At 41.2% G+C, this 25,541-nt stretch overlaps 1 protein-coding gene across 1 annotated transcript in view; it reads right to left on the bottom strand.

Annotated features, from left to right (window-relative positions):
* vps54 (VPS54 subunit of GARP complex) overlaps positions 1 to 12,045 on the bottom strand; it is a 59,628-nt gene extending 47,583 nt beyond the window's left edge. Inside the window, exons 1-2 of the mRNA XM_003215187.4 lie at positions 11,907 to 12,045; positions 8,040 to 8,159 (exon numbers count right to left, since the gene is read on the bottom strand). The gene's annotated coding sequence lies outside the window, so the exon portion shown is untranslated. The remainder of the gene's footprint in view (positions 1 to 8,039; positions 8,160 to 11,906) is intronic.
* Positions 12,046 to 25,541: the final 13,496 nt, after the last annotated feature.

Genomic DNA, 25,541 nt, shown 5'->3' with positions numbered 1-25,541 from the left:
CTGGTCCAGCACTAAAATACATGTACTCCCTGCAAATTCCAGTGTGTCTATCAGCTTTACAATAGTCAGCAAAATTTTGTTTGCTTCTAGAAAAATATGGCAACCTTCCTTCTCTTCATCTGTTAATTTGGCAAGAATACTTTGTTCCTGTATTGCTTATTTTTCTAATCAGCTTCAATTGTCCAATATTTAGCAAACCCAAGGACCCTTAGGAGCCAAGCTGCACAAATCACACAGGATAACAGCTGACAATGTGTCAGTGGCAAATTTTATGCAGAAGTTAGCATTACTGAATGTAAAAGTGGAATCATATGTTTCCTTGGACATACACTGTATTTTTATTTTTCACCCAATTTATATTCCACCCTTCTGGCATAAAACTCAAGGCAACTTATAAACCAGAGCAAAACGCACAGTGAAGTCTATAATAATAATAAAAAGTTTACAACCATTACATAAGTAATCCTATTAAAATAGCAATTTTGAAATTTTAAATACATGTGTTAGACAAAAAGGCAACCGATCCTCTATCAAAAAAGAAATGATTGTAACTTAAAATGGTTCTAGGGTATAAAGGAAATTGATTTTGATTGGTCCTTCATATTTGTAGGTGTGACCTTTTCAAAAAGATTACTCATGGATTTGATGAAAACGTTCTCTCTGGAAATCTCTAGGTCCTCTAATTCAATTGTCCACAGAGTAGTCATGTGTTTCTTGTCCTGGCTTTCAGCGGGGCCCTGATCGTTTTCGTCTGAGCCTCCCGAAATTTGGAGGTCAGACATTTGTTTCTTTGTTTTCGGGGGCTGAAAGATCCATTTTCCTTCACCTCATTTTTTTTGGGGGGGGACTTCACCTGTAGGCCCAAAGTGCCCGGGCCTACACACCCGGGCCTCGCAGGACCTGCAACTGATTGCCGAGTAAGGAGCGCTCTCTACTTAGCAATCAGCTGCAGGCCCTGAAAGTGAGGCAGTCAAGCCAAAAAGCAGGCTTGGAGCTGATATCGGCTCCCACCTGCTTTTTGTTTCGAGTTGGTTTTTGTTTTGCGGGGGGGGGGGGGGGTCCATTTCATGCCATTCAAATGAACGGTACAAAACGGAAACACAAATTAAACAAATGGAATAAATACCACACACATCACTACCACAGTCACATTGGGGGACTTAGGAATTTCTAGGGAGAGCATCTTAGTGGAAAACTTTGGTCCTCCAGTGGATCCTTCCAGTGGAAGGATAATAATAATAATAATTCTAAGTTTAGTTGGATTTTTTTATTTGGCAGATTATTTTTTTCCTTTCAATTTTTAGTTTGTTCATTACAATTTATGATTGGGGAATCAGAATTCCCCCATGATGTTACTGTTTTAGCACATTTTTTCAGTTTTAAGGATTTGATAGTGTATTTTCCTTTAACTTAATTTAGTTTTAGTTTATAGTTCGATATGTACATGTACTTTTGCTTTACCATTTTGTTTTTGTTTTCGATTTAGGTTGTACTGTATATTATATTCTTTCTGTCAAAATCAATTTTTAATCCTAAAAAATAGGAAACAAGGCACATTTGTGTAACTAGCAGAATACAGTTTTAAATCAAACATCCCAATTTGAAATTCAAATATTTCACAAGAATGCACATAAAACAATTACTATAACACATGGGCTTACAATAAAAAGTAATACCTTTATATCAACTAGAAACAGAACATTTGGACAAACACAAAGCACTATTTTCCAATACAGGATTACATTTGTGTGGAGCCAAGAAACAGGCATCTATTTGTAATAGATGTAAGGCAAAACCTTTTACTGGAAAGTTGAAGCTGCATTATATTCATGTTTATTTGGAATAAACTATTTGATAAAGGAGGATTTCCTCCAGAATAAACATACATAGAAGTGGGTGTTTATGTCTGGGACCATCAATAAACTAAGCTTGCTAATTACTTTGGCTTTGACCAATTTCTCAAAAAGTGTATCCTGTTTTTTTTTTTCGTGGGCCTACAAGGAACAAAAGAGAAGCTAAGACACACTGTGGAGACTATTCTAGTCAAACTGATGACTAGATCTTAATACTCTTAATTAGTATTAATATTTGAACCTGATAGCAAGCTCACAATAAGAATTACAAGGACAGAAAACCTCCCATCTTAAAGCAGAAATAAATAAATGTGGAACCATTTAAACTGGGGAGCAGGAAGGGCAGCAGAGTGGTCCTCCTCCTTCATTTTTCTAAAGCATCTACCTTGTTACCTTCAAGTGGAAGGATCTCCTGTCGGAAGGCAGTTTAATACTGCTTGTTGTATTTTATATTGAATAATAAATATTACTTATAACACTTAACCAAAGAAGTCAGTTTTTTCCCCATGACTCTTCGTTATACAGCTCCATTTTAAGGTCATTTGCTGTTGCGTGCCTTTAAGTCATTGTTGATTTATGGTGGCTCTAGGACAAAATGATCATATTTTTTTCATTTTAGCAAAATTTGTTTAGAGGGGGTTTTACCTTGCCTTCTTCTGAGGCCGAGAGGGTGTGATCTGCCTCAAATCACCCAGTAGGTTTCTATCGCTGGGAGGGATTTGAACCCTGGCCTCCCAGTGTCTTCGTCCCAACACTCAAACGACTTTACAACGCAAGCTCTAAGGTCATGGTTCACTTTTAACAATGATACGTTCCTTTTTATGAGACAATTTCTGTTACTGATATTTAAAAACTGGAGTGTTTTTGTTTCAAAGAAATGTAACTTAGTTTCACTATTTTTTATCTGGGAAGTATCAAGCCTTAGTAACTACATGTGTATCTAACCTATTTTTAGCAACCTCTACTTTCATTCTAGGGAAATGAATGAATTCCATTATTATGGTCATAGACAAGGAGTGTAAAACTTTAAAATATTAAAAACAGAGGGTTTATTGAGCGTTAACATTAAGACCAGAAATTCACAATATTAGAAGCAGAAAGTCCATAATCTACATATTTCATATATGATGCTTATGAAATCCGTGGGTATGGATAATAAAATTGAGTAAGTTAAAATTTTATCTGCTAAAATCATCCACAAACTGCTTCCTTGTTTTTATAGCTACCACACAAATCTTAGCCACTCTACAAGTGATTGATGGATACCTATCCTCTATAAGATGTTTTAGATAATATTCTTCATTTCTGTCAGGAATCATCTGCACAATGGAAGTAATAAAAACAGATTGAATATCCTAATAGAAGTGACATTGTAAAAGAACATTCCTGGCAGTTTCCACTCTCTACACATCACATGGGAATGATAGGGGAAATCAATGGATCACACCAAAAATTGAAATTAATTTTGCAGATAACTGTTTACAGCAAATGTGTCAATCTCATGCCCATGGGACGAATCCGGCCCTCCTTGTCATTTTATATGGTCCTCCAGATGCAGGCTACAACTCCCATATTCCTCTCCATTAGAGATCATGACTAGAGAGTCTTGATACAGTAGCATCTGGAGGGGCTGCAGGTTGTTAGTAAGTCACGAGAGAGGGGTCTGAATTCAGTTACAAGACCAGTGGGTATGATGTCTTATGTTAAAATGTCTTTAACCTTTCCCCAACTTTAGAGACACAAGGTGCTGTGGGTTTCAGTTTCCATTATCCTCAATCTACATGGCGGATAATCAAAAGTGAAGGGAGTTGTCTTTCAATAGCATTTGGGGACCCAAACTGAGTACAAACTAAAGAGCACTGACCACTATGTAAAAAGATATTTGGTTTTCTGTTCTACACAGATCCCCTCTGCATGGATTCAAGGGCCCTTTGAAGGCTACCATAAGGCTGATGTGGCCCTTGATGAAAATAAGTTTGAAGCCCCTGGTTGACAGCCTTTATTTTGACTGCTCTATGTGTGTGTGTATGATTTTCCACTCTAACTTATATTAATCCATCTATCTATCTATCTATCTATCCCTCAATTTACACAAGCAAAGTATTGATGCCAAAAATAAAGACACACTGTGTGATTGTTTAAGTTTATGTTAACACTGTTCACTTGGGAAAAAATGAAACAGTTTGTTACCAGTCTTAACAGATTACGAGTCCTAATCCATCTAAAACGCAGGTGTGTGATTTTCATCTTAAGAACAGACAAGCATCTCGAACTCTGAGGATTACCTGGGAAGGACTCCCACTGGAGCATTGCAGTACACCAAAATATCTGGGAGTTTCTCTGGACCGTGCTCTGAAGTACTGCTTAATTATCAAGCAAAAAGTGGGTGCTAGAAATAATACCATACAAAAGCTGACTGGCACAACCTGGGGATTACAACCAGATAGTGAAGACATCTGCCCTTGCACTTTGCTACTTGGCTGCTGAATATACATTCCCAGTGTGGAATACATCTCACCATGTTAAACTTTGGATGTAGCTCTTAATGAGACATGAAGCATTATCACAGGATGTCTACATCCTACATTGCTGGAGAAATTATACTGTTTAGCCGGTATTGCATCAGCTGATATCCATCAGGAAGTAGCAGCCAGTAATGAAAGGACCAAGTCACTGACATCTCTGACCCATCCTCTGTTTGAATATCAGCTAGCATGGCAACGTCTTAAATCAAGAAATAGCTTTATAAGATCTACAGAGATACCTGTTGGAATCACAGACGCCTTAAAGGGCCAGACTTAAAAGTGACTTCAGAACAGAATTTATTAAAACAAAAGAAAAGGGACGCAGAGATCCTAAAATGCAGTTCCACTGGTCAAAACTCAAAAAACCAAACCAGACCTGGTCCAAAAGGTTAACAGAAATATAATCCAGATTAACTGGATCCAAAGAGCAACAAGTCAAACAAAACGCTCTGAGGCAAAACAAAAAGGCACAGTACACAAATGGTTAACAAAAGGAGTCGCAGGAAGAGAAGTGTTGTCAGCCGAAGTCCAGGGTCCAGGGTCGAGCGGGAAAAATCCAAAACAGCGTCGCTCCAGTGCCCGCAGAAGCAGCGTCTTTAGCCAAACTGGTCCAGGTCCAGAAAGAGAGAAGTCCACATTCACAAGAAGCCGATTCGTGTCAAAAAACACACAAATGATCAGGAGGTCCAAACTGCAGATCCGAATCCAACGCCAAACACGAAACAGGCAACAGCAAGTCTACAAGGATCTTTACCAATACACAGCACCCAGCACACAAACGCACAACACCTTGCCTTCTGCAAAGACCTCTCACCCCTGAACCCACTTTTATCTACAAATCATCATCAGATTCCTGCTCCCGGGTAACCCTTTTCCCCCTTCTGGCATTCATACTACTATCTGCAACATTATCATCCCCAGAGAATCCTTCAAATGACTCCTCATCTGTAGGTGCTGTAAATATGTCCCGGATCCTCTTTCTCTGCTGCTCATCATCAGATTTCTGCTCCCGAGTAACCCTTTTCCTCCTTCTGGCACCCATACTACTGTTTGTAACATTACTCACAGGCTCTACTACAACAATACCTGCAGGAACACCTCAGCAAGCAAGAGTCCAAAAGTGGCAGGTTCAAACCCAGAACCTCAATCAGTGGCTGATACCCGATGAGAAACTTCTTCCTGGGCACACAGAAGACTGGGCAACTTGGAAGGCTCTGAAAAGACTGCACTCTGGTATCACAAGATGCAGAGCTAATCTTAAGAAATGGGGCTACAAAGTGGAGTCCACAACATGCAAGTGTGGAGAAGAGCAAACCACGGACCACTTACTGCAATGCCGTCTGAGCCCTGCCTCACTTCTAGCAGCGACACAAGAGGCACTCAAAGTGGCCAGTTTCTGGCCAAAGGAAATTTAGAATAATGCCAAGCCTTTACCTTTGTGGTTTTTAATACATTATAACTGTATTGTCAATTCGCTTCTGACATGATGAATAAATACCAGTCTACCAACAGTGAAACAATATATACTGCATTCTGCAACTCCCCAAATAAATGATCTATATATATATAAAATGGTTATGAGATTTCGGCCTAGGACAAAACAACAAAACTACACATCCCAGAAACACTAAACTTGGCAGCACAACCCCTCATCCATGCCTCTAGGATCATACAACAACAACAAAAGAAAAATGAAGTCCTAATTAGAAGGACAGGAATAATTGTTTTTTATCCAATTGCTGCCAGTTAGAAGGCTAAGCTCTGCCCACTTGGTCTCCTAGCAACCTACTCAGCCCAGGGGACAGGCACAGTTAGGCCTCACTTAGGCCTCTTCCACACTGCCTATAAGATACAGATTATCTGATTTTAACTGGATTATATGGCAGTGTAGACTCAAGGCCCTTCCACACAGCTATATTACCCATTTATAATCTTATATTATCTGCTTTGAACTGGATTATCTTAAGTCCACACTGTCAGATAATTCACTTCAGTGTGCATTTTATACAGCTGTGTAGAAGGGGCCTTATTATCTTCTAAGCAGATAATATAAGATTATAAATATACAGTAGAGTCTCACTTATTCAACATAAACAGGCCGGCAGAATGTTGGATAAGTGAATATGTTGGATAATAAGAAGATATTCAGAAAAAGCCTGTTAAACATCAAATTAGGTAATGATTATACAAATTAAGCACCAAACATCATGTTATACAACAAATTTGACAGAAAAAGTAGTTCAGTGCTCAGTAATGCTATGTTGTAATTACTGTATTTACAAATTTAGCACCAAAATATCACAATGAATTTAAAACATTGACTACAAAAACATTGACAGGCTGTGTTGGCTAATCCAGAACACTGGATAAGCGAATGTTGGATAAGTGAGATTCTACTGTAATATGAAATAATTACTGTGGTAATCCAGTCCAACCCAATTCTGCCATGGAGGACACAATCCAAGCACGCCCAACAGATGGCCACCCAGCCTCTCAATAATAATAATAATAATAATAATAATAATAATAATAATAATAATAATAATAAGAAGAAGAAGAAGAAGAAGAAGAAGAATATCACACAATCATAAGGTTAGGAGACACCCCTAAGGATCATCCAGTTCAACTTCCTTCTACCATGCAGGACAACACAAACCAAGCACTCCTGACAGATGGCCATCCAAGATCTGCCCAATAATAATACAAATCGAATAATAGAATCAGACAGGAGAGACCCCTAAAGGCCATCCAGTCCAACCCAACTCTGCCATTGGACGATACAATCCAAGCACTCCCAACAGATGGCCAGCCAGCCTCTCAATAATAATAAGAATATCATACAATCCTAAGGTTAGCAGATACCCCTAAGGATCATCCAGTTCAACTTCCTTATATCATGCAGGAGGACACAAACCAAGCACTCCTGACAGATGGCCATCCAATATCTGCAAAATAATAATACACATCGAATCATAGCATCAGACAGTTAGGAGACACCCCTGAAGGCCATCCAGTCCAACCCAATTCTGCCATGCAGGACACAATCCAAGCACTCCCAACAGATGGCCACCCAGCCTCTCAATACTACTACTACTACTAATAATAACAACAACAACAACAACAACAACAACAACAACAACAACAACAACAACAACATACAATCCTAAGGTTTGGAGTGACCCCTAAGGATCATCCAGATCAACTTCCTTCTACCATGCAGGAGGACACAATCCAAGCACTCTTGACAGATGGCCATCCAGCCTCTACATAATAATGAAGATGATGATGATGATGATGCTAATAATAATAATAATAATAATAGAAGCATAGAATCCAAGAGTTTGGAGAGACCCCTAAGGGCCATCCAGCTCAACCCTTTCTACTATGCAGCAGGACACAATCCAAGCATTCACAACACATGGACAACGTATAAATACTATACAATGCTACACAGGGACATAGACCCCCTCTACCCTCACCACTTTCACAGTACACAAACAACCAAATGCATACTAAACATAAAGACAACCATACAACAGACATTCAATACCACCACTACCTCAACGATTTCTCACCAACACCACCAGACAATGCCACAGCAACGCGTGGCTGGGCACAGCTAGTAATATTTTAATAATATTAAGTAAATAAGTTTGCATACCTTGATGAAAGAACTCCAAGAATGTCCCAGTAAGGCAGGCCTCATATCTCTTTCAGTTCCATAGATTTTAAGAAAATATCTTGGGACTGTAGCACATATGTAGAACACTGTTTTCAAGTTCTAGAAAAAGATAATAGCATTGAGCAAGCTTAACAAAAATTTAACAAAACTTTTTTAAAAAGACAAAGTTGAGATGAACCATTACTTTTTATTGTTATATTTAAAAAACCAAAGCAAGAAGCATACTCACTTCAGACAAAAAACTGGCATGTGTAATAGATCTATTTTATCAGAAGATGTACCCATGCAATGTTATCATGGAAGGTAAATATTGGCAATTATAAAAGTAGATTATAAATTAATATAATTTGTGTAGTGAAATCACCAGTAAGGTAATGCTCAAGATCCTGCAAGGCAGACTCCAGCTATACATGGAGAGAGAGTTGCCAGATGTCCAAGCTGGGCTTAGAAAAGGCATAGGAACGAGATACCAAATTGCCAATATCCGCTGGATAATGGAGGAAGCCAGGGAGTTTCAGAAAAACATCTATTTCTGCTTTATTGGCTATTCTAAAGCCTTCGACTGTGTGGATCATAATAAACTATGGCATGTTCTTGGTGGTATGGGGATACCAAGTCACCTTGTCTGTCTCCTGAGAAATCTGTATAAAGACCAAGTAGCCACAGTAAGAAGAGACCACGGAACAACAGACTGGTTCAAGATTGGGAAAGGAGTATGGCAGAGCTGCATACTTTCACCCTCCCTATTCAACTTGTAAGCAGAACACATCATGCGACATGCGGGGCTTGAGGAATCCAAGGCTGGAGTTAAAATTGCTGAAAAAAACATTAACAACCTTAGATATGCAGATGATACCACTGTGATAGCTGAAAGTGAGGAGGAGCTGAGGAGCCTTATCACCAAAGTGAAAGAAGAAAGTGCAAAAGCCGAGCTGCAGTTAAACATCAAGAAAACCAAGAGTATGGCAACCAGACTGATTGATAACTGGCAAATAGAGGGACAAAACGTGGAGACAGTGACAGACTTTATATTTCTAGGCACGAAGATCACTGCAGATGAAGACTGCAGCCAGGAAATCAGAAGATGTCTACTTCTTGGGAGAAGACAATGGCCAACCTCAATAAAATAGTGAAAAGCAGAGACATCACACTGGCAACGAAGGTCCGCATAGTTAAAGCAATGGTATTCCCCATAGTAACCTACGGTTGTGAGAGCTGGACCATCAGGAAGGCTGAGTGAAGGAAGATAGATGCTTTTGAACTTTGGTGCTCGAGGAAAATCCTGAGAGTGCCTTGGAACGTAAGAATATCCAACCAGTCCATCCTCCAGGAAATAATGCCTAACTGCTCACTGGAGGGAAGGATATTAGAGGCAAAGACAGGAAAGCTTGGAAAAGATCATGATGCTGGGGAAAAAGGAAGAGAGGCTGACCAAGGGCGAGATGGATGGATGGTGTCCTTGAAGTGACTGGTTTGACCTTGAAGGAACTGGGGGTGGCGACCGTGGACAGGAAGCTCTGGCGTGGACTGGCCCATGAGGTCATGAAGAATCGGAAACGACTGCGTGAATGAAGAAGAAGAAATGAAATCACTCCTTAAATGTTCCCCTTTTCTCTTTGGCTGCTTTTCAGAGGCAATGGTCTAAAAACATTGAATGCTGAGAACATCTTGAGGAAAAAATCCTTCATTTCAAGGTACCATGCCACTGTCATAACCATCTTAAGCTCATTTTCCACTGGAATCTGAAGTATATATCTGAAGCAGAGCACAGATGCATGTAAAGCACATTGCATTATGAACAGGAACAATACTTTCAGAGTGGTCAAGCAGTAACATGACCCCTTTTTTTGGGGAGGGGGAGATGCCATGACTGCTGGCAGTTACACTTTTGAAATATTACAAAGAATATTTACTTATTACAGGTTGAGCATTCCTTATCCAAAAATCCAAAATACTCCAGAATCCAAAACTATTCACTTGGATGGCTGAGGCAGTAATGCCTTTGCTTTCTTATGGTTTTATGTACACAGGCTTTGTTGCATGCACAAAATTCTAAAAGAAATGTGCATAGCATTACCTTCAGGTTAGATATACAAGGTAAATATGACAGATTAATCAATGTCCTTTTTAGATTGGGATCATCTTCAGGATCTCTCATTATGTATGCAGATATTCCAAAGTTTTAAAAAAAGTCAAAATACTTCTGGTCCCAAACATTTTGTATGAGTCATACTCAATCTGTACTTCCTTGGAGATTTGGAGGATATTTTGGTGTTTTCTTTTACATTATTTTCAAATTAGCAGCATGCTACTATCAGCAGCTATCAAATAGCAAATTTTAAAATAAAAATATTAATATTATTCTTTCTTTAACATTTCAGTTTAAAGAAATAATAGTATGTGAACATGCTGGGATTTTGGATATATATTCAGGTCAACAGAGGTCATGAAGGATGTGTTGGGCCTGTTCTTGTGCATTTTTGACCTGACTACAGTATCTTAGAGACATCCACATTGTAGAATTAATGCAGTTTGACACCACTTGAACTGCCGTGGCTCAGTGCTATCGAATCCTGTGAGTTGTAGTTTGGCAGGACACTGGCAGTTTTTGGCAGAGAAGGCTAAAGATCTTGTACAAATACAACACTAAGCCATGATAATTCAACTGGGGTCAGACTGCATTAATTCTACAGTGTAAAATAGATGCGTCCTAAGACATTTTTAGAAAATGAATTCAAGCATTTTTAATGGCATCTAGGTAAAGGTAAAGATTTTCCCTTGACATTAAATATAGTCAAGTCCAACTCTGGGGGTTGGTGCTCATCTCCATTTCTAAGGCGAAGAGCTGGTGTTGTTCATATAAGCCTCCTAGGTCATGTGGCTGCCCCGGCATGACTGAATGGAATGCTACTACCTTCCCGCCGAGCGGTACCTACTGATCTACAGTGTTCCCTCACTACTTCGCGGTTCACTTTTCGCAGATTCACTGTTTTGCGGTTATCAACACACGATTGGTTGATAAAGACCCAGGTGAAGTGGCTGAAGGGAAGGAAGGAAGGCAGATGGGGTGAGGGCAGGTGTAAACATGAGTGTACGATCTCTTTAGGGTTAAAAGAAATATTTCTACATAAGATCAACCTGTCCCAAAAGAAATAAGTAAGGGAAAAGTACAGTCCTTAATACTCAGAGGAGAGTAAATTTGTAATATACTGGACAGAGGAAGTCATGAAGCAGCTCAGGAGCAGGCTCTGCAAAGGGAAAAGAGGGCTGCATGGAGGTGAAGGGGGAGAAGAGGCTGTCAGGAGGGCCTGAAGGGAATGAAAAGGGGAGGAAGGGAGAAAGGAAGGCAGGAGGAAGGGAGGGAAGGATTTGTACAGGAGACCAAATTGTCCCCAGAGAAACTCCATACTCAGGGAGGCTGTTATTAAGATGCTGGAAGGAGGAAGCCATGAAGCTGCTGTAGAGAAGGATCTGAGAAGGGGAAAGAAACTGTATGGAGGCGAAAGGGGAGAAGAGCCTGTCAGGAGGGCCGGAAGGCAGGCAGGAGGAAGCCATGAAGCAGCTGTGGAGAAGGTCTGTGAGAGGAGAAGAGGGCTACATGGAGGCGAAGGGGAAGAAAAGGCTGTCAGGAGGGCCTGAAGGGGAACTAAAGGGGAAGGAGGGCTTCCTTCCCAATCCGCCCCTTCCAAAAGCGAGGCCGCCTGGCCGCCGTGGGAGCGGTGTAGGGCTCCAGGCTCCTCCGGTGGGAGGGAAAGTGGGCGCTGAAGGGCCCAGGCCTCCCCACAGCCTGGCCAGGGCCGAAGGCCTCCCCTTCCCGCCCCTCCCCCTCCGCGGCGGCGGCGTTACCTGCGGAGGCCGGGCGGCTGGGCCTAGCGCTCCCGGCGGCGCCTCCGCAGCGACACGTCGCCACCATGGAGGACGGCGTCCCAGGGAAGGAGCCACTCGGCCCTCAGAGGCGGCACTGAGGAGGAAGCCGGCCCCCGACGAGGAGGAGGAGGAGCAGCCGCGGAGGCTCCTCCCCCTCCCCTTTCGCTTCCCGGGTGTGTGTGTGTGGGGGGGGGGGGGTCCTGAGCAAGGCGCACGTCGGAACCCAGGCCTCAGGCACGAGCCCCTGTGTTTGAGGCGGAGGAAAGGACGCACCCACCTCCTTCCTTCCTTCCCGTTCGGCCCCGCTCGCTCTCCTTTTCCCTCACAGTCAAAAGACAAGGCCCGTCACCAGGCGAAACCCTAAGGGAAGTCGGTAGAGGTAAAGGTTTTCCCTTGACATTAAGTCTAGTCGTGTCCAACTTTGGGGGTATGTTGCTCGTCTCCATTTCTTAGCCGAAGAGCCGGCGTTGTCCGTAGACACCTCCAAGGCCATGTGGCCAGCATGACTGCATGGAGCGACGTTGCCTTCCCACTGGAGCGGTACCTATTGATCTACTCACATTAGCATGTTTTCGAACTGCTAGGTTGGCAGAAGCTGGGATTGACAGCGGGAGCTCACCCCGCTCCCCGGATTCAAACTGCTGACCTTTCTCAGTCAGCAAGTTCAGCAGCCCAGCGGTTTAACCCGCTGCGCCCCGGGGCAAGTAAAAAGCAGTAAAAGTCAACATTGACACTGAAATACAACACTGCCAGAGCTCTGCCAATGCAGCATTCTTCCAAATGAAGCGGAGAGTGTTCGAGGATCAGGACATCTGTAGGGACAATAAGGTGCTTGTTTGTAAAAGCTATTGCCCTCCCAACCCTGTTATACTGCGAAACATGGACTGTCTAGAGACATCACACTCTACTCCAGGAACTATCCTATCAGTGTTGCCTCCAGAAAATCCTGCAAATCTCTTGGGAAGACAGGCGGATAAATGTCAGCGTGCTGGAAGAAGCAAAGACCACCAGCATTGAAGTGATGCTCCTACACCAGTGTGGTCCAACCTGCAGCCCACCAATTCATTTTTGTTGGCCCTTGCCCTTCTTACTGGAAAAATATTTTAATGTAACATTTGGGGAAAAAAATGGTTTACCCTTCTTACTGCTTTAAGTAATGTCTCTGGCCTTCACATTCCTATACTAAAGTTTGATTGGCCCTCGGGTAATTAAAGGTTAGACCACACTGTCCTACGCCATCAATTCCAAAGAATGCCCAAAGATCACCATCTCCCAAAGTAGTTACTATACTCTCAACTCAAGAACGGGAAATGAAACGTTGGTGGACAGGAAATGAGATTTAACGATGGTCTTAACGCTAACCTTTAAAACTGGCATAGACACTGAGAACTGGGAAGCCCTGGCCCTTGAGTGCTCTAGAAGGAGTTCAGCTGTGACCAGCAGTGCTGTGGAATTTGAAGAGGCACGAATGGAGGGCGAAAGGAAGAAACGTGCCAAGAGGAAGGCCCGTCAAGCCAACTCTGACCAGAACCGTTTTCTGCCTGGAAATCCATGCCCTCACTGCGGAAGAACATGTGGGTCAAGAATAGGACTCCACAGTCACTATGTATCCACCGCCAGGACTCTGCACCTGGAAGACAATAATACTCAGACAACAAGGGCTTAAGTAGTTGTAAGTAAGTAATAATAAATATTATTTAAAATTTGAAAATATATCTGGTCTTGCAATAAATCTTGACCAATCAGAGATTATACATAAAAATCTTTCCTGACAAGAGTGAAAATAAATCCAAGCAATGTATTTATTTACTTTGTTTTATACCCTACCCCCTCTCCCTCATTTGAATAGCACTATATGGTTCTATATACTGACCTTATAATGCCATTCCAAACTGCATTATATGGCAGTGTGGATGTGGCCATGGTTAGGTCACCCCAGTGTGTGAATTGTAAAAAGAAAAAAAATACAAAAGGAGAAGAACCAGCAAGAATTTGAAAACAAAACCTTGCAACACCAGTTGATGTGTGACTAAGGCCCTAGAGAAGGAATGCAGCAAAAGCCACTGGAAAGGACACTGGGTTGTTTATAAATTTAAAGGACGAAATAACAAAATCTGGCCCACCACACTCCAAATTTTCTGAAATCTTGATAAAGCATAATGTTTTCATTTAACTATAAACAGGAAAAATTTAATTAAATTAAATTTAATTTAATTTAATTAAAACACATTTAAAACACAGTGTTTCCACTCTTTTAAATAAACTAGATAAAAGCCAAAATAACCAAGTTTCCATAGAACAAAAAAACCTAATCCATATTAAGGGGGATGTTATTCATAATTTTCTAAGGGCTGTTGAAATAACCATGTCTTTTAACTCCTTAAAGGTCGTGAGGGTAGTTTATTATTTATTTATTGCATGTATATACTGCTTTTCTCATCCCTATGGGGACTCAAAGCGGTGCACATCAAATTCAATGCCTCACAAATAATAAAAACAGTACATCACATATCTAAAACAATAACATATGACTATAAATTAAACCATTAAAAACTATAAAACATCAAACATGAACATGAAACATTTTAAAATTGCACTGATCCTGTTATGATTGAGCCTCATGGCTCTGTTACTGACAGACGTGGGCGTAAGACTCCTCGGGAGTCAGATACTCTCGAGGAGCGAGAGAGAAAAAGACTGCGAGACATATTTGCAGCACCATCTGACGAAGAATCTTTCGAAGGGTTTACGGAGAAAATGGAGGAGGGGCTGGTTAGCTCAGAGGAGGATGAGATGGATTGGACTCGGGTAAGGGAGGAATTGGGGGCCACTGGCCATGATGGGGCAGAAGATGAATGGGGACCTTCAGGATTAGACCCATGGCTTAGCTGGAGGGATGGGACGGGATCCACAGCTGGAGATGCTGTTGGGCGTAGTCAGAGGTGTTCCAGCTCTGACGAGGAAAGTGATGAGGAAACGCCCGGGTTAAGGAGGACAGCTGACAGTGATGAAGATTTGTAACTGGCATAAAATGGGGCTTGGGAGCAATTGCAAATTGCGTCGGGCAAGGTAATCTGGGCAAACGCTTGGGATCCGTGTGTGTGTGGGACGCTTCCCTGAAGACTTGTGTGCTTTCCTGTGCTGAGACGTAAGTTGATTGGAATCCAAGGTCAGACGGCGGGAGGGATTGTGTGGGCATTTGTTTGTGCAAACCTGTGTTTACTCTTATTAGCTTGACCTTCCGTCGTCTTTCTGACGGACGCCATCTCCTGCTTTGAGAACCCGGACTGAACTGACCACGGCTTGTCTTCCCCCCCTTCTTGGACTTGGAAAAACTACAAACGTCTGCTTCTGGCTTTGATCTACGGAACGGAACTGGTCTACTCTACTTCTACAATCCTTGGCTGAATTGCTCGTGTTGGAGATCCTGTCTACTGTGTGTGTGTGGGAGCGACGCAAGTTACTCTAAGCACAGTGCTGGCAGCAGAGAGGAATCTGCTGCCAATTAGTTGCATTCTTTGTATCTTTTGTTCCTTGGCTTTCGTTCTGTTAATACCTAGGCTGAAGCAAGCAGTTTGTTTTTACCCGGATTAAACTCCGGTTTAATCCGGTTTATCTTTTGAACATTTACTTTTGTCCCTTTTTGCGCTTAAAGGCAAAAACTGCCTGGCCCTTGTGTTTTTACGGGCATTTTTGAGTTCTGTAATCTAATAAACTCTGTTACTTTGAATCTTGTGGCGTTCTGTCCTTGACAGATCCTGAGGTTGTCACTCCCTGAAGGCTTGTTTACATAACTAAGTTTTTAGTTGTTTTCTAAACACCAGAAGGGAGGGGGTTGATCTAATCTTGCTGGAGAGGAAGTTCCTCAGCCGAAGGGCCACCACCGAGAAGGTCCCGTCTCTCCCCATCAGTCACACCTGTGACGGCGGTGGGACTGAGAGCAGGACATCCCCAGCTGATCTTAATGCTCTAACTGGCTCATAAAAGGAGATGTGTTTGTATAGGTAAGCTGGGCCAGAACTGTTTAGGGCCTGAAAACAAATAGGCAACCAATGGAGCTGCTTCATTATTGTGTGTTCTCTACAACCCGCCCCAGCCTGCAGCCTGGCTGCAGATCTTTGAACTATTTGAAGCTTCCAAACTGTCTTCATAGAGTGCATTGCAGTAATCCATCCGAGATGTAACTAAGGCATGGACCACCGTGGCTAGATCTGGCTTCTCGAGTTATGGTTGCAGTTGATGCACTGCTGACAGCTGAGCTTCAAGTGTCAGCGATAAGTCCAGGAGGACCCCCAGACTGGATCTGTGTCCTCGGGGGGGGGGGGGGTGAAACCCTCTTGAGCACAGGTTGCCACCCTGTACCCCGATTGGCCTCAAGACTGACCAGTAGAGTCACATCTGATGCATCATTCAGCTTCTGGAAGACGATGCAGCTATAGGTCTTGGAACTAATTTCTAATAAACTAGTTGGTCAGCAGGTCTGAGCATTTCACTTACCGGTATCTCCTTCCCATTACATTTGGAAAGCTATATATGTTTCCCTCCCTCAGGAAAAAAGGCCAGTAGAATTTATATTTAAAAACAACTTCGCAAACAAAGGAGCCAACCATTGAGAATGATCCATGAAGACCTCTAAGGGAATCGTATCTGCTGTTAGAACACATTCAGGTTTCTCACTTCTTATTTTGAAACTGGACGCCATTATGGAAATACCATCAGCAGATCTTGATCAGTATTTGATTAATCAAAGTTGATGTTTACATCACTGCAAAAAATATTGCTGGAACAAGTGCACCAGGTACAGACAGTCCTAGTTCTGTAGGCGTGTTCTCAAGTTGAATTTGTATGTCAAGTCAGAACAGGTGCATTTAAAAAGTGTAACACATATATATCCTCCCTTTTCTAACTCAATCATCTGTTTAGAGGGGACATAAAGCATTGTTCTGATGACCCTGCTTCTATGAGGTCCTTTCCCTCAAGACCCTTACTCCAGAAGAGACAAGCACCCCTTTTAAAACTCTTCTTTCAATGGGACCCACACTACCTTGAAACCACTAATGCACAGAAGGATCATAGAGGGGCACTTCATAAAATGGAGTGCAATGGAGAAATGAACAATTTCCTTTGCCAGGGACAGATACGCTTTTTTAGGTGTTTCTATTAATATACAATAGAGTGGAGTCGATTTGTGCCCAGCTTAGAAATCCTCCCATTTCTACACACTGCAGAGACAGAGTCCCACACTGGGGAGAGGAGTAACTACTGGAAGCAGTCCTGCATTATTTGATGGTTCTGTGGGAGTCCTTCTCTGAGCCATCTTTGAAGTGTGTAGAAATGGAGGGGGAAAACCGTCTGATGAAGTCCCTGGTCTAGCTTAGCGCCCTTAGAGAGCTTTCCTGTCTCTAACAGGATTCCTGAAATACTGTGAAAAGTTGCTTTACTTCTGTTTTATAATGTTTTATTAAAGTTTTTTTTAAAAAAAATTAAAAGAAAAAACCATCACTAACAGAGAAGAAGAAGAAAAAAAAGAAAAAAAACAAGTTTGTTATACATTGAAAGAGGGGGAACATTGGTTTGTGTACGAAAGTGGGAAAGAGGAAAAAGAAAAGAAAAGAAAAAGAAAAAAGTGAAAAAAACAGTTGACTTCCATCTTGCTTTTTGCTGGTTCTTAAGTTCATTTGTAATTACTGTCTTACCATAATAGTACTGCTTCCCCTTCGTATTCTTCTTTCCTTGGAGTTGAATAAGTTCAGCAGATGAGGTCTAATTTCATCTGTTTCAAATAGTCTTTTACTAGGTCCCAGTTAGTTTCCTTCTTAGGTAGACCCTGATTCGGAGATAACCAGTAAGTCAACCTGTCCATATTCATAATCTCTAAAATTTTATTTAACCAGTCCTCTTTTTTCGGTATTACTTTTTGTCTCCACACCCTGGCATAGACCATCCTTGCTGCTGTAACCAAAAAATTTGAACAAATTATAAGGCAAATTGTAAATAAATAAATATATGGACCATATTGAAGAAAATATTGAGAGTTAGAAATGTGCACCCTTCTATTAGCCTTAGTGCCAGCCCATTACAAGCTGTATACCGAATACTTGCAAACTTGGTTCTATCCTCGGCTAATTGTGAAATATTGTTTAATGTAATGAATTGCTATTGAATATGCTTAGGCTGCCTACGTTCTGCTGTTATGTTCTCACTCGCCATCTGCCATGCTACAAGCACATTTCTTTATTAAGCAGATGGCAGCGAACAAAGTTGTCAAAGACCCGGACATAAGAACTAGATTCAAACACTGTGGAATAGTACAATAGTGAAAACTGACTTGTGTTATCGAACAATGTGTTATCGAAGGCTTTCATGGCCAGAATCACTGGTTTTCTGTGAGTGAGTTTTTCGGGTTGTATGGCCATGTTCCAGTAGCATTCTCTTTTGATGTTTTGCCTGCATCTGTGGTTAGCATCTTCAGAAGTTCTGTTGGCAGTGAGTCGAGTGTATTTTTATCTGTGGAATGTCCAGGGTGGGAGAAAGAACCCTTCTCTGTTTAAAGCACTGACTTGGACAGTTGATATCTTCACATTTTTCCTGCACGTGAACGCCAAACCAGATCTCTATTTTGTGATTTTGAAGTCAAGTCTAGATTATAATCATGGAACCATAGAGTTGGAAGAGACTAAAAGGGTCATCCTGTCCAAGTCCTATGCTATAAATATCAGCCACAGAATTGTCTAGTAATCCCTTAAATAGATTAGACATAGATCCCCCCAAAAGGGATCATGTCAGAAGTTTAGTTTGTTAGATATGTATTCAAGGAGGAGTATTCTAGCGTAATAATTGCAATTTAAAGTATTTTTATTATTAGTGATTTCCCCCCAAGTTCTCATGATTTAAATGGAAGCCCCCAGTGTTCATTCCAAATGTTAATCAGAGAAATTCTCTTTCAGGAAAAAATGGCTTAAAGGCAAAAGCAGTTCCTTTAATTTTCAATAAAATTGCACCAGTTATTCAGTGTCATCTGTGCCAAACGTTTTGCTTCAAATGATCTTAAGTGTGTTGGAAATGTATGTTTTGTCATGAAAACAAATTGATGGCCACATTGTTATACACACACACACACACACACAATTTAATAACTTCTCTTTTATTTAAATGTTATGGTTTTGTAATGGCTTGCAATCTCTCCTTCAGTATATCCTGTGACTGACTGCTGTCTGAAGTGTTAGGTACAATTACTTTCCTCTTCTGAAACAGATTCTTGGTGCTATAAAGATCCATTATGGAGGAAGGCACAGCGCCTTTGTCCCATCCTTACAAGTATTTCCCTATGGATTTAATAAGAACGTGTATACAGACTCTGTAGGCTACAAGATCTGTTTGGGTGCTAGAGCTCAAAACCATTTCTCAAATTCATCTTCAGGTATTGAACGGGTTCACATCTTATTATCCAGTTATTACAAATGGCACCATATGCTAATATTTGTCCCATTGCTTAAACTTACATGCTGCTAAGACCTAAATGTGGAACCTTACTTTTGCTATAACATTCTGTTAAGGACAGGTGCATTACATTAAAGAGTTTTGTTGCTGATGTACAGTATAAGCATAAACCTGTGTCTCAAGGAGGAGAAAATACTTGTGTATTTGGTAGCTTGCCTCAAAAGTAGCATTTATTATGGATTGATGATGATAAATGGAAGCTCGTACGTGTGCCCGCGATCCAGAGTCACCCGCAGAACAATAACATGCCACTCAGGTTTGCAAAACAAAAATACCGGAACTTTACTGATTCCAAGAGATCAAAAAAAACAATAGTATTTACAATGGTCCCTCTGATCACTAACAAAAGCCCACAGTCATAAACAGTCCTTTCTCAGTCCACAAATCTGCTTCAGAGAAGAATACAGTCCTTGTTCTTCACCGTCTTTTCTCAGCAGCAAAAAGCCTCTCTTGAGTACACACTGCTCTCTTCACTACTGTGTTTCCCTGAAAATAAGACAGTGCCTTATATTATTTTTTGCTCCTAAAGACATACTAGGTCTTATTTTCGGGGGAAGTCTTATTTCACTCTCTTCTCTTCCACCAAGGAAGGAGCTTGCGGCGTGAAGAAGGAGGGAAAGGTGTGTGCCTTTCCTTCTTCTCCTTCTCCTTCTCCTTCTCCTTCTTCCTCAGCGAAAGAGGAGAGAGCTGTCACCACCGGGGAAGGGGAAGGAGGGCTCCTCCTTCGTCTTCCCGGGCAGGAAAGTAGGCCGTCACGGTTGGGGAAGGGGAAGGAGGGCTCCTCTTTCGCCTTCCTGGGTGGGGAAGGGGGCCGTCACAGCCGGGGAAGGAGGGAAAGGTGTGCCTTCCCTTCTCCTTTGGCTCCCTCTTTCTATGTCTTACTTTTGGGGGGTGTCTTATATTTGCCAGTTCCTCCAAACCTCTACTAGGTCTTATTTTATGGGGATGTCTTATTTTCGGGGAAACACGATAGCAGTACTCAGTCAGCATTGAAAAACGTGTCCAAACTGGTTCTGCAGCAGCAGAACAGAAACAGTATCAAATTAATCCCCGGGTTTTTGCAGGCTCAGCCAATCAGTTTCATGCACTTTATTTTCCAGTTAACACACACAGCACAGTGTTTTTGCAAACCATGACAGCATTGTCTGCCCCTTGGCTCTGGCTGATTTTGGACAAGCACTTGATTTGTTTTAACTTTCTAATCTTGGCTGACCTTGAATTTTTTTTAGAAAGCCTCGATCAGAGCAGAAGAAATGCTATGTATAAATCCCATTTTCTCGGTTTTTAATTCTCTCCTTGATCATTTGCTTGCCTAATGGGAGTAATTTAATACATGAGTCATTTTCACTGGCTCTTACAGAGAGAATGATTTCAGAATGGTTTTAATTTACACAATGCCCCATTTGAACTTGCTTCGACAACTGGTCCTAGAGCTTTCAAGGTGGATGCTTCTAGCCATTTCTTAATGGGAACAAGTACTTTCTCCTTTTAAGCCTTTTCAAATATCCATCCAATATAAGAATTAAATTATATATGAAATATATATGAAAGGAAGCAGTATTCACCTTAACTTTTAAGATAATCTTTCAAACTGTCACCTTTCAATCCTGCATAAGTCTTTGGTCAAAGCTGATTGTTCTGCTGGTCATTCTGTTGGATTGTGAGCTTACCCCATGCCTTAAACATAACTGGAGAGCCCCCTCCCTGCTTTTTTATTTGGCAACTGTTTTGCTGACTGCCCATACTAATAATTTGGCGTTTTCATGCACTCAGTTCAACAGTGTTTATTCACAAATACACACCCATTCCTTTTTCCTGACATGGCATGACTTATGCAGACTGAAAGTCTGCAGGGAGGGAAATTATTAACTATTTGTAAGCTGTTCTGGGAGTTGCTTTAGGTGAGAATCAGGATATAAATATTATCAATAATCAAGTAATACACAAATAACTTGCAATATCAAAACTGGTTGCTGAAAAAATCAGTGATTCATATGATTTCACCCTGGTTAATGGCTAACAGTGGGAGTTGTAGTTCAACCCCCTCCCCTGCTATGTGTCTTCCTGGCTTTCTTGTTTTTGATAGAACTCCTTTCTTCAGGAAACCACTTTTTATTTCTCTCCTGATATTTATGGAGAGGGAATTATATCTGCTCCACTGCCTTTTATATGACACACTAGATTACATAATAAATTTATACTTTGCCATTTTTACGTTTTATTTGTGTTTTTAAAGCATTTCTCTTTTGCCTTGCAACCCACGGGGTAGATGAAAAACATTTTAAATATTAGATACACAGAAACATGTTGAAACAAATTAAAATAATTTTTCAAAAGGTTTTAAATTCACTGACAACTGGAATATATAGAACAGCCATCCCAGGCTTTTACACTGATGAATTAATGCAGTTTGACACAACTTTAACTGACATGGCCCAATACTATGGGATTTGTACTTTGGGATTTGTAGTTGGGTGAGGGACTAGCACTCTGGCAAAGAAGGTTGAAGACCTCATAAAACAACACCTCCAGTGATTCCATAGCAACAAGTTTTGCATCATCTCTGTAGAAAGATAGAATGCTGCTATTCACAAAAGGTGTTTTTTGAATCTATTGTTGTTTTTCTAAGGACACATTTGGGGTAGTGAAGGGGAGAGGAGGAGAATCCCGACCCTTGTTACTGTCCAGCATGCCAACACAGAAGCAGAATGGACTCGTTGCACCAGGACAGGTGATGGGAACACTGTGGGATTGTGGATTTTGCCCATCAATAGCATTGTGATTGGAAAGATTTGTTAAGAGAAAACAGACCATTACTTTCATGGACTGCTGTCTAATTTATGTAAGTATGTACAGATATTCAGGTTGCTTTCTATAGTAGAGAAAAGACAGCAACTGGCCTAAGCATACTTTCCAAGAACTACAGGTCAGCAATGTTGACCAGAACATTAGAACAACATTTGAACTCAAAAGATTGTGAGTCACGATTTCTGGCTACATTTCCCTGCACTTTGGAAACTGAGATACATGGGAGTCCCACAGAGGCCATCACATAATGCGAGGGCACTTCTGGTGGGACTCCATCCAGCTCCACTTTCACAGTGCATGGAAACAGAACAAGACTTTCATCTTCAGTAGTTGGGTGTTACCCAACTTTAAACCTGAGAAAGCAGGGGAAGGCGGGTAAAAGACAGGGAAAGGACATGGGAAGGCTGGCCATCCCAGAAGACAAGGAAAGAGTAGGGAATGGAGTAAGATGGTTCCTCCGCTTTCCTCCACATGCCTGATGAAATAGTTGATTTGTTGTTGATTGGACCAAAACACCATCAGCTCCAAGAAGATGAGAAAAACGAGGAGAAGGGTGGCATCTAACATCGCACATCCACTTTGAAATATTCCATCCTCCATACTCTATAACTGCCACTTCAGGGCCTGCTTTTATTTAGAACACCTGAAGAAGGTGGAAAGTGAAAGGCTGTACTCTTGCCTTCAAATATGTATGCTTTGTTTGGCACTCAAATCCACACACATGCACATATCATGCACACAAAGCACATTGCCTGAACAGTATCAGTGCCAATATGTTAATGAATGTTGGCATGGCTGCATCAGGGCTGCACCTGGGGCCCTATCATACTACAGAATTATAGAATCATAGAATCATAGAATAGTAGAGTTGGAAGAGACCTCATGGGCCATCCAGTCCAGCCCCCTACCAAGAAGCAGGAAATCGCATTCAAAGCACCCCCGACAGATGGCCATCCAGCCTCTGTTTAAAAGCCTTTGATGCCACTTCAACTGCTGCTGCTCCATCCTATAGGATTCTGGGATTTGTAGTTTGGCAGCACAAGCAATCCCTGGCAAAGCATCCTGAAGGCCCTCCTTAATCCACCAATCCTGGGATTCCAGAGGATGTTGCCATGGCAGTTAAAGTAAAATCAGTGCTGTAAACCTGCAGATTGAAAAGGCTCTCTGGGAAGAGGAGGAAGGAGGGATATGGAATGAACTATACGTACAGTTTGAATATAGCTCACTTTGTTCATGCTGAAAGTGATTTTAATTAAAATACTAGTATTGAGCCTCACTGGATTTACACTGCCATAGAATCCAATGTCTGAATTCAGATTATCTGCTTTTAACTGGATTATGTGACTCTACACTGCCACATAATCCAATTCAAAGCAGATAATCTGGATTCAGAAACTGGATTATTTGGCACTGTATATGGGGCTAGCATTTCTATGTGATATGATTTTAAGAAAGAGAGAGATGGAATAAATTATCACAAGGGGTTGGGTTTGGGTGAAGTCAATATTAGGCTACCAAATATTGATTAGCTACCAAAACACTGAGGAGCCCTGGTGGCGAAGTGTGTTAAAGCACTGAGCTGCTGAACTTGCAGACCGAAAGGTCGCAGGTTCAAATCCCGGGAGCAGAGTGAGCGCTCGCTGTTAGCTCCAGTCCGAAAACATGCAAATGTGAGTAGATTAATAGGTACCGCTCCGGCAGGAAGGAAACGGTGCTCCATGCAGTCATGCCAGCCACATGACCTTGGAGGTGTCTATGGACAATGCCGGCTCCAACCTCCAGTCAGACATGACTGGACTTAACATCAGGGGAAAACCTTTTATCTTTTTTTTACCAAAACACTGATGTAGTTGTGTCTTCCCAGCACTGTAAATAATAAAAGACCAAACTTTAAGAAATATTGACATGTGTTGTTGAGTCATCCCTGGAATAAATTTTAAAAATGGATTATCCAACACATTTTTGTAGTCAATGTTTTCAGTACATCGTGATATTTTAGTGCTAAATTCATAAATACAGTAATTACTACATAGCATTACTGCATACTGAACTACTTTTTCTGTCAAATTTGTAGTTAAACATGATGTTTGGGTGCTTCATTTGTAAAATCATAACCTAATTAGATATGTAATAGGCTTTTCCTTAATCCCTCCTTATTATCCAACATATTCGCTTATCCAATGTTCTGCTGGCCCGTTTTTGTTGGATAAGTGAGACTCTACTGTACTTGACACTTGACAGAGACGTTGCCCAGGGATGCCCAGATGTGTTTTCATCCTACTGGGAGGCTTCTCTGATGTCCCCACACGTTAGAGCTGACAGATGTGCACTCACGTGACTCAGGAGTTTGAACCGGCAATCTTCAGGTCAACAACCTTCCTTGACGCTGAACACATGGAAGGCACTTCTATGTATATAACTTCCTTGTAAGCCTTTGTTGTTAAAAATGGTTGAAGCAGAATGGATGGGAAAAGTAATTTACTCTATCCCAAGTAGGCAAAATGATTAAAAAATTCTATCTGCCAATGTTGAGCCTTTTCCCTTAAAAACAATTCCAGGCTCCTTGCTTTCAGAATAATAAAATAACAAGAATCAATTAGCGAACCTCGTGTGTTACAGTAGATGGCACTCCAGCATCATATTTAAAAATGCATGTTAAAGAAACACTTTATTTGGTTTTCAAGAAATGCTGTAAAAAATGATCGGACATGAGAATATATTATTAATTTTCAAAACTAACAGACATAGAAAACTGGCTTATTTTGCCCAAAGCTATCAGTCATGGCAAAAAGAGGCTGAAATGGCATTTGCCTGTCTTTTATATTTGAAAGTGAAAAGGAATAGGACACCTTATATTTCCAAACAAGATAAAAAGAAATGAACATCACTTAAATAAAAACTGAAGAAAATGTATTACATGTCTGATGTAAATTGAAGAATAAATAAGGAGATAAACACCCTTCACTTTTCCTGTTACTAGTTAACCAATCAGTATTGTTATAAATATACCACAATTTCTGTATATAACCTAAGAGGGGAAATTTGTCATTTATTTCAGATGTCAAGAAAATGGTACCATCCTTTGCAAAATATGGAACAGCTTCCTTTTGGCTGGGTCAGCTGACAGGCAGAAGTGAAAGCTTCCAAGAGGAAAGGATTACCACATAACCTTTAATACTTGGATACATGGAAGACCATGGGAAACAATGCCTATCTTCAGAGTATAGTATTATTTTTTCTTTGTTGCTTGAGGGCGTTTACAACCCAAAACGCAGGTCCATAAAATGTGTTATGGCTGGTACATTC

This window comes from Anolis carolinensis, chromosome 1 (genome assembly GCF_035594765.1).
Source record: "Anolis carolinensis isolate JA03-04 chromosome 1, rAnoCar3.1.pri, whole genome shotgun sequence".
In the NCBI taxonomy this organism is placed as follows: domain Eukaryota; kingdom Metazoa; phylum Chordata; class Lepidosauria; order Squamata; family Dactyloidae; genus Anolis; species Anolis carolinensis.
The sequence above is the reverse complement of the archived record's forward strand: the minus strand, read 5'-3'. Positions and strand labels throughout refer to the sequence as shown.